This window comes from Miniopterus natalensis, chromosome 20, assembly GCF_054644295.1.
Source record: "Miniopterus natalensis isolate mMinNat1 chromosome 20, mMinNat1.hap1, whole genome shotgun sequence".
Lineage (NCBI taxonomy): Eukaryota > Metazoa > Chordata > Mammalia > Chiroptera > Miniopteridae > Miniopterus > Miniopterus natalensis.
In genome coordinates, this window is record NC_142100.1 from 26,306,997 (window position 1) to 26,322,002 (window position 15,006).

The 15,006-nt window shown below is 53.3% G+C and overlaps 1 long non-coding RNA gene across 4 annotated transcripts in view; it reads left to right on the forward strand.

Annotated features, from left to right (window-relative positions):
• Positions 1-877: 877 nt before the first annotated feature.
• The window catches only part of LOC107529686 (uncharacterized), a 40,866-nt gene continuing 26,737 nt past the window's right edge, over positions 878-15,006 (forward strand). For all 4 annotated transcript variants that reach the window (XR_015716228.1, XR_001602469.2, XR_001602468.2 and 1 more), the window contains exons 1-2: positions 878-1,186; positions 12,245-12,444. This is a non-coding gene — a long non-coding RNA (uncharacterized LOC107529686). The remainder of the gene's footprint in view (positions 1,187-12,244; positions 12,445-15,006) is intronic.

The window sequence follows — 15,006 nt, forward strand, 5'->3', positions numbered from 1 at the left end:
CCAGAATAGGCAGAGACGGAAACAGGAGTGGGGGAGGAGTGGGGGAGAGGGGCCCCATGGAGCAGGATGATGCAAACTCCCAAGGACCACAGCCCTTCCCCTAAAGTTGGGGTGATGTAGGTCTGGGTGGGGTTCTTAATGGAAACTGGTGGGCGGGCAAGAGTGCTGGGTCCAAGCCCACACAGGGCAGGGCAGAAGTACCACACGTGATAAATGTGGGCACTTCCCCAGGCCGGTGTGGCTCAGTGGTTAGAGCATCAGCCCACCCACCCCGAGCCCCATGGGTCCAGTTCCCAGTACCTGAGTTGTAGGTTCGATCCCCGGCTGATGCATCGTCTATCAGCAGCCGATCAGTGATTCTCCTCATTGATGTGTCTGTCTATCTTCCTCTCTCTGAAATCCATTTTTTTAAAAAGGGAATTCTGGCACATTTCTGACATATTCTACAACACAGATGAGCCTGGCGGGCATTGTCATCAGTGAAAGAAGCCAGACACTGAAGGACAAAGCTGTATGATTCCATTCGTATGAGAGACCCAGAGTGGTTAGATTCACAGTAGAATGGGGGTTCCCAGGGCTGGGGGTGGGAACAGGGAATTAGTCTTTAATGGAGACAGTCAGTTTGGGAAGAAGAGACAGTTCTGGACACAGATGGTGGTGAACCCTGCTAGGGGCCTGAAAATGCAGAGTCAGATCATGCTACACGTTTAGCCTAGTAGGGGAGAGAGCCTGCCCAGCAAATAGTTATAGCACAGTGTCCTAAGAATACCTATAGAAAGAAGTATGATCCAGGTACAGCGTTAGTGCAGATAGAGGTCAGTGTGAATCACCCTATCTCGGGCCATGGGAGCCAGGAGGGGCTTCCACCAGGAGGGCTTTGAGGGGTGCATAAGAGTTTGCTCAACAGGTGTAATGAGAAAGCAGAGAAGATACACACCGTCGTTCTCAAAATTAGCCAAGCTTCAGAATCACCTGGAGGGCTCGTGGGAACATGGAACCCTGAGCCCCACCCCGAGTTTCTGAATTTCTGATTCTGTGGGTGTGGGGTGGGGCCTGAGAATTTCTGTCTCTATTAAGTTCCCAGGGGATGCTGCTGCTGCTACTGTCACCCTAAGGACCACATTTGGAGAGCCACTGATGTGCACGGAGACCTGAGCATGCAGTCCCAGCACGCGTTCGGGGAACCGTGAGTAACAGCGCCGCTGGAATTGGATGTGTCTGAGCAATATGTTTAGAGAGTTAGGGAGGGGCCTGAGTGTCAGGGAGGTGTGGGCAGGGGAAATAAAGAAGTACACGTTTGTGTCTTCTAGCAGCAGCGGGCACCAGGATATGTGATATATCTAATGTTCAGCCCTAATGGCGTGGTGTATGTGAATGATATTCAACCCTGATGATGCATTATATAATATAATGACATAATGTTCAACTGATACGATACAATACAATGGTCAGTGGGTATTGTGCCCATTGTACAGCTGAGGCCATTGTGTGGCTGTCATACGGTCAGCTGGTGGGAGAGAGAGATGTAGGAGGCGGAGGATGCTAGGCTTGGTGGCTGATAGGACATGGAGGATGACAGCTGAATTTTTCATTTTGGAAATAGATCCTAGGTAATGCCCACAACCAAGCCAGGAAGGGCAGGGGTGGGGGGCAGGTTTGCACAATGTGTGATGTTCATCAGCGGTTGCTTTTGTGCCTCTGAAGTTTCTTTTACTCTGACGCGGGAGGGATGTCTCCACAGCTCCCGTCATCTGGTTGTCATCCTGACTTCTTCTGAGCCATGAGCGTCGCCCTCAGGTGTACGATTGGAATGACTTCCTTGTGCCCCTCTCTGTAGTTAGGGGGGCAGAAAGCCTCCGGGCAGGAAACCTCAGAACTCCATAATTGAACCCATCTCTCCCTTTCTCCCCACTGAGTCAGCCCTTTTGTTAAGAATGACACACTGTCAGTCTTCAGCCACAAGAGGGCGCTGCTCGCCCGGAATGATTGAAATCTGTCAGGCCCAGCAGTGGAAGATACAATGTTGTTCCAGAAAGTATCTTAGAAGTGACTTTACTCCTGACATTGGTTCAATTGTTGCAGAAATGTTTACTGAACACCCCTCCATGTCTAATCCAGTTCTGGGCACTGGGTAGTGAAGACATGAAACATTTTCCTGGCTTGTGACTCTCAGACACCAGCAGGGAAGGAGGCTTGTGCTTGAAGTCACAGGGATGGTGTAGAGCTGTGGCAGGTGGGTGTGAGCGAGGACGTGATAACATCAGGAGCACAGATGAAGGAGCCAGAAGGTTCTGGAACATAGGATGTGTTTAGGGAGACAGACAGAGATCAGGTGGCCCAGAGTTAGGAAGTTTGGGACAGAAATACCGTCATTATTTTGAATGCCATGGGGACAGCAGAATGTGAATTGGGGAAGAAAGGGCCGGAGGGGAGGTGTGTTGGGACAGCCAGTTGGGTGGTGGGTGACATGTATGAGGTGACATTGGGAGAATGGTTGAGAACCATCACTGAATACTGCAGGTGTTAATGACACCAGAGCAGAGAAAGAAGGCATTGTTCCAGAAGGTTCTCGGCACTCTTACTTTGATTATTGATTTTTAAAATCAAATCACTTTGGCCCTGGCCAGTGTGTCTCAGTGGTTAGAGCTTTGGCAGGAGGACTGAAGGGTTGCAGATTCAATTCCGGTCAAGGTCGGGGTGCACAGGAGGCAGCCAATCAATGTGGCTCTCTCTTTCCTCCTCCCTTCTTCCCTTCCACTCTCTAAAAAATCAATGGAAAAAATATCCTTGGGTGAGGATTGACACACACACAAAAAGGCTTTGCAGGAAAATAAAGGCAGGTTACAGAGGAAAGAGAGAAGGGAAAACCCCCACCTTCTGCGCCGAGTGAGGAAAAAACAATAGAAAACATTCCTGGGGATCGGTCAGTTGGGAAGAAACCAGATCTGTTCCACATTTTCCCTCCTCCTCCCCCCTTTGTACATATTTCCTGTGCAGACAGCCCCGGGAGACATTTCCCAAGAAGGTTATTTCCTCAAAGCCATTCCCTCCCCTCTCCCCCTCCTCTCTCCCCCTCCCCTCTCCTCTCTCCTCCTCCCCTCTCCCCCTCCTCTCTCCCCTCTCCTCTCTCCCCCTCCCCTCTCCCCCTCCCCTCTCCCCCTCCTCTCCCCTCTCCTCTCTCCTTTCTCCTTTTTCCCCCACCCCCCTCCCCTCTCCCCTCTCCCCCTCCCCTGCCTCCTCTGCCCCGCTTGAATGGGACCAGACTGTGGACATCATCACCCTAGACTGGCCACTAGGGGGCAGCCAAGCACAACGCATTGCAACCGAAGATTCACTTTCAAACACCAGGGATGGCGGCGACCCTATCCACTTCCTTTGAAGCCTCCCGCCTGCTTTTTCTAGAACCAAGAAGTTTCCTGTAATACACGGGCCTATTTTTAAATCCATTTTCCATTAGCCGGGAGTAAAGAATGGAAAAAACTATAATGAGTTGTGGAAAGAAGTGGAGCCTGGATATGAATGTCAATGGCGGGGTTTTATGGGCCCAGGGAAATCTCCCTTCCACAGGCCATCGTGATTATTTTTAGAAGGAGAACTGGTCTCAGTGGCTGCAGGGGAGGAATGGAAAAAGAGCGTCCCCACTTCTGCTTTACAGTTCAAAGCCGTGGTGTGTCTGCCTCCCTCTGTTCAACATGTACATATGCTGGTCACCGGCCACTTGTGAGTGTGTCAGATACCACAGGGTGACTTAGACATGGTCTGGGCCCTCCAGAGATTTGTACCTCACTCTAAGGAAGTTGACAGGTTTGCCCACGGCTCTAACAGAGAGTGAAGCCCAGCACTGTCACCAGGAGAGCACAGTGTTAAGAGGGAGAGATGAGCCCTGGCCAGTGTGGCTCAGTGGTTAGAGCAGTGGCCCACGCACCGAAGGGTCACAGGTTCAATTCTCTGTCAAGGGCACGTACCTGGGTTGCAGATTTGATCCCTGGCCCCAGTCAGGGCTCATGCAGGAGGCAACCAATCAATGTGTCTCTTTCACATCGATGTTTCTCCCCCCCCTTCCAGTCTGAAAAGCAATGGCAAAAAAAAAAAAAAATCCTCAGGTGAGGAGTAACAAAACAAAAACTTTATTTACAAGAACAAGCTGTAGGCTCCCCTGCCCTCATCTGTCCCCATCCCGCCCCTCACCTGTCCCCTGTCTGGTGGACCAGGGCTCTTGCTGAATGGAAGCTTCTAACTGTGGTGCTCTCCTGGCTCAGTCCTCAGGGGTCTGTCCCATGTATAAAGAGCTGATTTCTTTTTTTTTTTAATTTTTTAAATATACCTTTATTGATTTCAGAGAGAGGAAAGGAGAGAGAGAGAGAGAGTTAGAAACATCAACGATGAGAGAGTCATTGATCGAGCCCACAACCCGGGCCTGTGCCCTGACCTGGAATCGAACCCTGATCTCCTGGACCCTAGGTCGACACTCAACCGCTGAGCCATGCCCGGCCGAGCCAATTTCTAATTGACAAGCAGTCGTGAGAAGGCCCTGGGGATGCCCAGGCGTACCTCCTCCTCTCAGGGACTTTTAAAGTGGCTTGTTTGAGAGACGGGCAGGGGCCCTTGGGAGCACGAAGACGCCACCCATTAAAATCAAACTCAGGCCTCCTTCAGCTGCGCACCTCAGGTCGGGGGTCGCAGCTGGGAGCGTTTCCCAGGGAAATGCAGAGCTGTCAGAGGCCTTCGCGCAGTTGTAACTGGTTAATTTATGCCTTGTTTACCTTGCGGATGTGACCTGAGAGTTAACACCAGGTACTGCCGCCTTTTTCTGTCCCACATTGTCAGGAAAATATATGGCTCTCTGGCTTAACATTGAAAAAAGAGAGAGAAATGGAGCTGTGGAACACGCTCCCCGCCCGAGATGAGGAGCCCCGGCCACCACGCTCTGCGAACCTTTAAGTCCCATAAAACCAGTTTCTGCCAAGCCACACGGGCGGGTGAAACCCTTCACCTTTTAAAACCCCCACTCTATATCTTGCAATAATTATGGGTTCCACAGAAAGCTACTAAAATAGTGCCCACCTAGTAGTGTCAACGATAAGAGCAGCACAGCGTCAAACCAGGCAGTGGACGCGGCTATACCGTGTGAGGCTAAGTCTGTTCCTTCACCCACTTTCCACGCAAGCCAATTCCATCTTCAGGATTCTCAGCTTACTCAGAGAGCAACCATCTAATATTTATGTCCTTCCGGAGAGGGGTGCCCTCTCCGCACCATCTGCTCCCTCCTGGCTCGTGGACTGGGCCCCCCTGCCAGGCCGGCCTGGGGTGGGGGACAGTGTGGAGACCGAGCTCGGGATCTGGCTGGCCCCTTTGGGGATGACCTCCCACACCTCGTCTCAGCCAGTCTGTTGACTTCCATCTGACACGGCTCTGTGGCTGGAAGGCGCGCATTTGAGTCGGTAAATTACACGCTTTATGTCGCAGGGACCAAAGGTCCTCTCAGTGGTTTATTCTCTCTTCCTGGGTGAAAACAAAGGAAACATCCCAACAGTGCTCTGTGTGTGTGTGTGTGTGTGTATGTGTGAGAGAGAGGGGGGGGGAGGGGAGGGAGAGAGAGAGGGGGGGGAGGGGAGGGAGAGAGAGGGAGAGGGAGAGGGAGAGGGAGGGGGAGAGGGACCCTTGAGGGATTAGGGAAAACTTTGCCCGGTCTTGTCACCTGAATTCCAGCACTGAGAAAACGGCCACAGAGAGGCGAACTGGCTGGTGTCAGGTGGCAGCAATGGCCCAAGCTCAGGGACCCCGGCCTCCTACAGGGGAGGGAAAGAAGGGAGATGGCCTCAGAGATCTGGCTCGTGGACTCTGTCACACACCCTGACCCTGACTCTCCTGGCGTCCTACTTATGCTTGAATGCGGCCACCCTCCTGTGTGAGCCCAGGGCACCGACAAGCAGGACTGGCCACCTGGCCTTTGCAGTGCTCGCTCTCCCCTCTCAGGGCCACTCTGGGTATGGGTGGGATGTCCATGTTAATCTTGGCACAGCTCCGTGATTTGAGGGTAAACTGAGTCTGTGCCAGGGCTTTCCTGAGGCACGGAGCCCTCTGAGGGCCTCAGCAACGCCCCCTGGTGAGCGAGCCGTGGGGCGGTTACACTGCCCGCTTCTGACCCATTGCCGCGAAGTCCCTGCGTCCGCCAGACACCCAACTCTGGTGTTGTCCTTGCTAACGGGGCCGAAGGAAGCTGTCTCAGGCCCTCGTCTCTCCCCTTCTCACATCCCCTGAGTGGCTGGCGGTGGAAGGGTCTGGAACTTGGGCCGTACTGTGCACCCCCCACCCCCGCCTCCCAGATGGTCACGTCTGCCCATGACTCCCGGCTCCCTGCCACAGGACACAGGACACTGCCTTCAGGATAAACATGGGTAATGGCTTCCCGGAGCCCACACAATGCCCCTTTTGTAGGAGCTCAGGTCTCACCATGGGGCGATGCTGGCTGAAACCAGCCGCTAGTTACGGACACCAGAGACCCCCCTCCCTCGGCCCCTGGCTCTGGAGCATCAGGAGTTCAGAGCCGCCCGTGGGTTTCTGCTCGGGGCTGACTGCCGCTGGAGGGAAGGCTGGAGGGAAGGCTCTCCACACCGGCATCCCAGTCCTCCCTCAGCCAGGGCCCTGCGGCTGGGCATGGAGCAGGCCCCTGACTTTGAGGGGCACTCCCAGTTAACCACGGAGAGGCAGCGGAAAGTCTGCGGGCTTCCAAGGCCAGATTTGGGGCCAGTTGATAGAAACGCCCACAAAGAAGCTACTGAGAAGGGAGGAGCTATTCCAACTGGGAAGCCAGTGAGTCCCTGTCAACAGAGATGTTCAAACTGGAGTGGAGTGGCCCATTTGGGGGACTGTGGGAGGGAGCAGAACATGGCACAGGTCACCCTGACCATGGTCCTACATCCCAGCTCTCACAGGCATGTCTTCCTGTCCTTGGGTTCTGTCGAGCTGGAACGGTGGCTGTCTGACTCCGAGTCCCTTCTCACCTTAGCAAAACAGTCGGAATTCTTCTGATTCCTCGAGACGCCCATCAGAGGACAGGTCCTTTGGGACCGAGCTCAGATTCCCCCACCCGGAGGTCCACACTCATCCATCTTTCTCTTCTGTGGTTTTATTCAAAGGTCTTTTGTGTGTGTTAAAAAATGCAAAGTATCCTCCCCCCCCCCCCCCCAATTTCAGGAATGCGCAAATAGGAAAAGGTTCTGCTTTTAAAGGTTTCTCGGGACAGCTGCCGCCTTGGTCATTAATATGTAAATTCCATCGGCTAGAAGGTCGACTTTTGGTCGTGAAACACGGATAATCCTGTCTGACTCCACAGCTGTCTAGACAATGAAAAAATTAACACTACGAAACATAATAGTTTAAAAAACCTTGGGGGCCAAATACTTTCTTTAAAAAAAAAAAAATCAAAAAATTCCAAGGTGGGAAATGTGAGACCAATTAGCTAATTATGCGAGGAATCCCGGAGTCCCAGCTTTGAATAGTAATAGGAGCTCAGGTTTGAATAGCATTTAATACGCTGGAAAAACACTTTCCCACACTCTGTCCCCTTTGGTCCCCAGGAATGGGTGCGGGTATTTCTGTGACCTTGCCCCAGGGTTGTCAAGACCACCACAGCGCGACACCTTGGCCGCTAGCATTGCCCGCACGGTCTCCTCCACAGATTAATTCCCCCGTGGAAACGCGGCCTCGGTTCATTCAGACAGGTTGCCACATGACCTAGTGGACAGAAAGGGAAAGTACTCATAAATCTTTTTATTTTTTAACTTTTAAAAACCCTTTATCGGCTGTCCATCGCTTTGGGATCAAACCCCCGGAAACTTTAACATGGTTTCCAAGGCCCAGCATGACTTGAGCACAAGACAAACCCTGCCCAGTCTCATTTCTTGATAATTTCCCTCCACCCTTCTTCCCTTGGTCCAAACTGGCCTTTTTAAAGATCTTGCAATCACCCTGGCCGGGGGGCTCAGCTAGTTAGAGCGTCCTCCTGATCCCGCCAGGGTTTCAGGTTCCATCCTGGGTCAGGACACATACAAGAATCAACCAGTTAGGGCATAAACAAGGGGAGCAACAAGTCGATGTTAAGTGGCTATGTTCCCGACTTGCTTGTTACGCAGCAGCAGCTCACTGGGACGACTGAGCGAATGACAAAACGCACCGCGTTCGGGTCGGTCGGTAGTGTATGGGAAGTCGCTGAAAGAGCCTCTCTGCCTCCCCCAGGTACGTTTATGCCTGTTTTTCCAAGATGAGGTCGTTCACACAGGTTAAATCGCTTCCACAAACATGCGGAGGAACCTGCACTGTTTCCTCGCTACAGAGACACTTTGTTGCAGAGCTGGTGGCGGGTGGGGTGAGACACTTTGTTGCAGAGCTGGTGGCCCGCGGGGTGAGACATTTTGTTGCAGAGCTGGTGGTGGTGGTGGGAGGGTGATATGAATCTTTTAAAACAGCGCTTATTCCAGGCCAGGAATCCCGTGACTGTCTAACACTGAAGTAGAACCCTGAGTGTTTTAAAGGAAGTTTCCAGAGGCCGGACCGGGCTGTCTTCCTGGCAGCGGCTGCCAGGGAACTCTGGACGTGGGGAAGGATGAGTCTGACAAATACACAGAACAGTGCTAAAGGGCCCGGCTCCTGGTCCAGAAGCGGACATTGTTGGCAGCGCAGCTTCGGGCTCCACCCCAACCTCCCCTGTCGCCCCTTCCTGCCCGGGGCCAGGACTCCCCACTGGAGTTTTGCAGCCAGAGAGAGATTCCGAAGCAAAATGAACAAACTAGAACGCAAAGTCTCAATTTCCTTCCTGTGTCGCAGGAAAATGGAAAATCTCGGTCCTCCCCGGATCCCAGGAGAAGCAATTGTCCGCTCCCCTAAAAATTGTGGGTCAGAGACCTGGATGGTTCAGGCCGGGATTCGTTTCTCTTCTGTCTCCTCTGGTCAGCTCATCCCCCGCCCCCTCAGGGCAATTATGTTTCAAGTCTGGAGAAGGTGACTTAGGAATTTGGCTTAGAAAAATGGCTCCTTTAACTCAATCTGAGCCTTTTCCAGGTCAGCCCATTAAAAAGTGCCAGAGGTGCCCGGCTGGTGTGGCTCAGTGGTTGAGCGTCGCCCCAGGAACCGAGAGGTCTCCAGTTGGATTCCCGGTCGGGGCACATGCCCAGGTCTCGGGCTTGATCCCCAGTAGGGGGCGTGCAGGAGGCAGCCGATGGATGTTTCCACCTCTCCCTCTCCCTTCCTCTCTTTGAAATCAATAAAAGTACAGTTTTTAAAAAATTGATAAACTGTTTTCACATCCTAGGTGGGGCCCCCCCCAAAAAAATTTGCTTGCTTAATTAAATCGAATACTTAATTCTGTAAAGCTCTGTGATGTTGTAAAGTACACGTTTTATATCCAGGGCACAAGAGGTTTTAATAGACTCGACTTGTGTTCCAAATTAAAACAATGTTAAATTCTTTAGTAACCCTAGTGGGGGGAGAGAAAAAAAAAGAAAACCCCTCTTATTTCCAAATCACCACCGGTGGAATTCTAAAAGTTATTTACACACTCGGCCGCCAGTCCCTTTATACTTGGCAGGTTTGGCAGGCAGGCCTGAGGCACTAATTCAAAACAGAGCTCGGGAGGGTGTGTAAGGAACTCCCTCACTTTTCCAAAATAAATGTACCACCAGAGCCACGAAAGAGGCGACTTTTCCTAAGGAAAGACTGTCATTGGGGCACTAGGAGCCCGTGGTGCTGGGAGGCGAGCTGGCCGTGCAGTGCGGTCACTTTCCATGGACTCAAGGACGGAGTGGAAAGAAAAGAGCGATTAGCCAGCGTGGCTCCGTTGGTTGGGCGTCATCCTGCGCACCAAAAGGTTGCCGGTTCGATTCCCGGTCAGGGCACATTCCCCAGTTTGTGCTCGGTCCCCCGTAGGAGGCATGCTACTAAAACTCAATAAAGAAAACATTTTTTAAATGTCTTTTTTTGTTGATTTCAGAGAGAGGAAGAGAGACAGAGAGAGAGAAACATCGACGAGAGAGACATCCGTCTGCTGCCTCCTGCACGCCCCCTACTGGGGAGCAAGCCGGCAACCCAGGCATGTGCCCTGACGGGGAACCACACCGTGACCTCCAGGTTCACGGGTCGATGCTCAACCACTGACCCACACCGGCCGGGCTCTCTTTCTTGAGGAAAGAGGGCCCTTGGATGTTTGTGGCCAGGAGCTCCCCACACGGGCCTAGTAACTGCAGCCCATCCCCTCTCTTCCCTGCCTGCCCCCAGCCCTCCCGGCCGAGCAGACGGAAACCAGACCCCCCCCACGCAGCGAGACCTCAAATCAGGAACACATGAGGCTTTATGCGAGGCTTTGTCTAAAGGCAGCCGATGGCTGAGCGCTCTGCCGGTCCCGCCATCTCGTCTGAGACCCGACGCCTGCGTCCTGCGCTGACGAACCCGCTTCACAGATGTGTCCGGGAAGACACAGCCGGCTGGCCTGTCAGAGGCGCGGACAGGGACGGGGCTGTCCCCAGCGACCAGGTGCTACTTCCCTGGGAGGAGCAGCCCGGCCCGGTGAGGCTCAGCGGCTGAGCATCGACCTGGGATCCAGGAGATCGCGATGTGATTCCCGCTCAGGGCACATGCCCGAGCCCCAGAGGCAGCTGACCCATGACTCTCATCATTGATGTTTCTCTCTCTGAAATCAATAGACATAAAAAAAAAAAAAAGGCAGCCGCCCTCGGTCATCCTGTCCCTGCCATCTCGGCAGCGGGGCCCCCTGAGGATGGAATGTGCTCCGCTGCTCCCCCCCAGCGCCCCTTCCAGCCGGTGGGCCCGCCGAGGTTTGGCGGGACTTCCAGGGAACGCGCCCGGCGATGGGAGGATAACAGCGCCCGGGCCGGCTGGATTCCCAAAAATGCGCCCTGGGCCCGGGCTGCAGCTGAGAAAAGGGCAGAACTGAGGGGGAGGGTGGTCAGGGCTCCCAGGAGTCAGGTCTGGGTGTATCTGAACGGGGCTGTTCATGCTAAAACCAGGAGAAAAACAACCAAACCAAAAACATCCCCAGGATGGAAAAGCCTCAGAAAGAAACAGTGAGCCCTCCTGATGTGAAACCCACAATACTCCCAGGGAATCCATTTCTCCCTCCTCGCTCCCTGGTTCATCTTTGTTTTTCGCTGGCTTTCCAATTTGGGGGAAAATATTGCAGGACTGGGGTTAGAAGACCTAGGTTCTGACTCAACTGTGCCTCGGAGACGAGCTGTGTGACGTCAGGAAAATCGCTCACCCTCCCTGGGCTCTCATTTCCCTCATTGGTGCCATTGAGGAAAAATAAGGTTCCTGCGCCTGAGGCTGTGGGGGACTCAGATGCGCTAACGTGCAGTGTTATGATGATTATCAGCATCACTATCGCCACTGTGGACACGGTTCCATTCTAGAGGCGACAGTGGGCTGGCGGGCGAGATCCTCGGGCAGAACTCAGTGTCCTGGGACCTTTTTTTTCTGACTTCCAGAAGTCTTGCTGCGGTTTTCTCCGACAGTGACTCAGCTAAGTTAAATTTCATTGAACACGTTTAGGCAATTGTTTAAAATTGGAAAGGATTCACCAGAGTAGCGGAACTTTCATCCCTAAATCAAATTATGTCTACTTCATAAAAACCTAACCCCTCGGGGCCACGGCCTCTGGCTTCGGGAGGTCCCTGTCTTTATAAAACAGTCTTGACTTATGATTTGACATTAAAAAAAGGGTGTCTAACCCTGGCCGGTGTGGCTCTGCGGTTATACCATAGGCCCGAGCACCGAAGGGTCGTGAGTTCGATTCCCGGTCAAGGGCACGGGCGCCTTTAACACAAATATTCTGCAGAATAATTCACCCGCGCGAACATGTAATTACGTCCGTGATTATTTCCTGAGAACGGCTTTCTCTAAGTGGAATCACTGGACCAAAGGGCGAGAACATTTTCAGGGTTTCTGCTGTTACCCAGTTTTCTCGTAGAGAGAATTTGCAGCCCACCGGCATAGGTGCCCATTTTCCTGCACCCTCAACAACACGTTTTCTTTTTTAATGAAAAGAAAACAAAACGCTTCCTACGTTTGATAAGCTTTTAAAAAACAGTGTCCTGTTTGTACGTAGGGTCACGCAGCTTTCGCTACACAGGTGAATGTTTTTGTACGTTTATTAGACAAACGCCTCCCCTTCTGATACAAATGTCTTTTGTTCTGTTAGAGTGATTGCTGTTTTTCCCCGTTTGTTTTTAAGGACTCTTTACATAGGAAGGACGCGCATATTGGTCCATCTTCAGCGTCGCAAATATCCTCCCTCAGTTACGTTGTCCCTTACGTTTTGTTTGGGGCATTAACTGGCTTTCAGAGGTTTGGCTGTGAGAGTCGCATCCGGCGGCCTCTCAGGTGTCCTTCCTCGTTCAGAACCTGCACAGCTTTGTCCCGCCCGGAAGCCAGGTACGTCTTCATTTACTTCTGTGCGTTCCCGCTCGCCCCAGAGCTCTCTTCTCCTGCGCTGACTTCTTTAACCCATCTGGGTTTTATTTCGGTTTATGAAGTTGAGAGGCCAACTTTGTTTTTCTTCCGGAAAACGGACCGACCGTCCCAGCGTCAACGACTAATCCCTCCTTCCCGCGCCGATTTGTAATGCCGCATTTATAGGACGTTAAACTTTTATAAGAGCTAGATCCCCGTGCACATAAAATCCGCTGTTTTCATGCTATTTGTTCCTCCGAGACGTGTTTTCAGTGTACAGACCGGTTCGTGCCATTTTCCTGATTTAGATCCTTCAGCGACACTCCCGTGGCCCCTGGGTCAGGTTCAAGCCCAGACCACTCCGCCTCCGGGTGCTTCTGGGCCCCGTTCGCCTGCACCCCAGACCCCGTGTCCCCCCAAAGGCCTCCGCGTGAAACCGGTCCGTTCTCTTTGCGCTTTGAAACCGAGCGGCACCATCTCCCCCCACTGGCTACCTTGTGGCCTGTTTCAAATCACTTCGGTTCCACAGTCCGCACGGTTTTCCCCGATGTTAATTTTATCCCAGTGGTGTCTGCCTCGCCCCGGGATTACTGAGAATCAAGAAGCAACCCTGGATTTAAAACAATATTTTTACCTTCCCCCGAAAACCGGGAACACTCTTCCCGTGTGCCGCTGCTGACCATTCGATTCGGGCCCCCTTCCCGACAGTCAGGGAGAATCTTCTAAAGAGGAGTCGTCGGCTTTTGCTGTGGGGGTTCCCTTCTCAGAGAGCGTTTCGAAATCCAGTCTGAACCCCGAGCATGTTTTGAGTTGTGTTTAACTTTTAACATTCCGCGAAAATTTGGACTTAATTTCTCTTGCGTTCTGAAATAGTGTGATTCTTTTATTTTTCGTTTCCTGGACCAAAGCCTTGCCACATGCGTGGAAAACCAGAGGGATGGAGGGTGGGAATGTTTTCTCGTAAAGGCTAATGTGAAATGGATTGAAACTGCAGCTTAAGGGGAAACGACTGCTTTCTGGCCACGGGACTGTGCTGGTAGGTACAGGGCCCTGTGTCTGCACCAGCCACGTGCTGGCGAGTTCGATGGGACGCATCCTGGCCCCAAAGCCCTGGGTGGTACTTGTGTCACCCGATGCAGCTGACCCTGGGGACCCCTCCCCGGGGGGATCGCCCCTGTGCTGTGGAGACCCAGCCGGTGGGCTTGAGGGAACGTGGCTCAGCTCCGGCCGGAATGCCCCGCGTATGAGCTTCCCGTTGCCGCTGTAACAAATGGGCACGCACGTAGCAGCTTCCAACGGCGGGGATTTGTTATCTCACAGCTCTGGAGGCGGGAAGGCCGAGCTCACGGTGCCGCAGGTTCTGTGTCTGTGAGTCCGTTTCCTGGCCTGTGGGCGGCTGGCCTTCCTTCCTTCCTTCCTTCCTTCCTTCCTTCCTTCCTTCCTTCCTTCCTTCCTTCCTTCCTTCCTTCCTTCCTTCCTTCCTCCCTCCCTCCCTCCCTCCCTCCCTCCCTCCGTCCCTCCCTCCGTCCCTCCCCAAGGATATTTTTTCCATTGCTTTTAGAGAGAGTGGAAGGGCGGGGAGAGAGAGAGAAACATTGATGTGAGAGAGACGCATTAATTGGCTGCCTCCTGCATGCACCCTGACCAGGGCCAGGGGTCAAACCTGTAACCCAGGTATGTGCCCTTCACCAGGAATCAAAATGTGACCGAGCTGCCGGGGACACACCCGGTGACCACCCTGGACTGTGTGCATATGGACTCTGGATGTCCTGGGGTTGAGGGGTGGGGACTTCTGTTTGAGATTTTTTTTTTAGTGGAAAAAAATACCACTCCCTTAGCCTGCGGAAGGAACCATCAGAACTGGTTCTGCTGACAGGCACGATCCCAGAATAGGAACCAGCTGGAGACTCATGTGGACAGAAACGGGCCCTGCTGATTCAGGTTTTTCTCTTCTCTTACCACGTTAGCCACACAGCAAACAAACATACAAACAACTGGGGGCGGGGGGAGCTGCACCCGGTGATCAAGAAACAAAACCCGAAGGCACGCCGAGCCCAGGGGACCGGCCCTGCCCCTCTCACTTAGGAGAACTGCAGCAGTCGTGGCATCGGGCGGAGCTGCTGGGCCCGCGGGGCGGCCGGGGGCTCCCGTCCTGCCCAGGCCGGTGTCAGCGGTGGGGCAGGTTCGGAGCGTAGGCGGCACCCCCAGCTGCACCCCCAGCGGCACAGAGGCTGGGCCCGACCACAGACTCTTCACACCTCGTCCCCGCGTCAGTACCTCGCCTTCCTGTCCAGTCTGCTCCGAGTTTCCCAGCAGGGAGCCTGGCCCGAGGCGGCGGCTGGGTGGTGGTCACTGACTTCTGGGGTGTCGAGTTGGAAGGAAAGGAAGAGCAGGGACAGGATCAGCGGTGGGAGTGCTGCCCTCGGGGGCTGTGGATTTTTGCTGCACTCCCTCTGGCATTGGAAGGACTTCAGACTGTTTCAAATTATCGACGAATAAATTTCCCTTTGGATTGTCAGGCAACCCAGCACCAGAAGTGGAAGC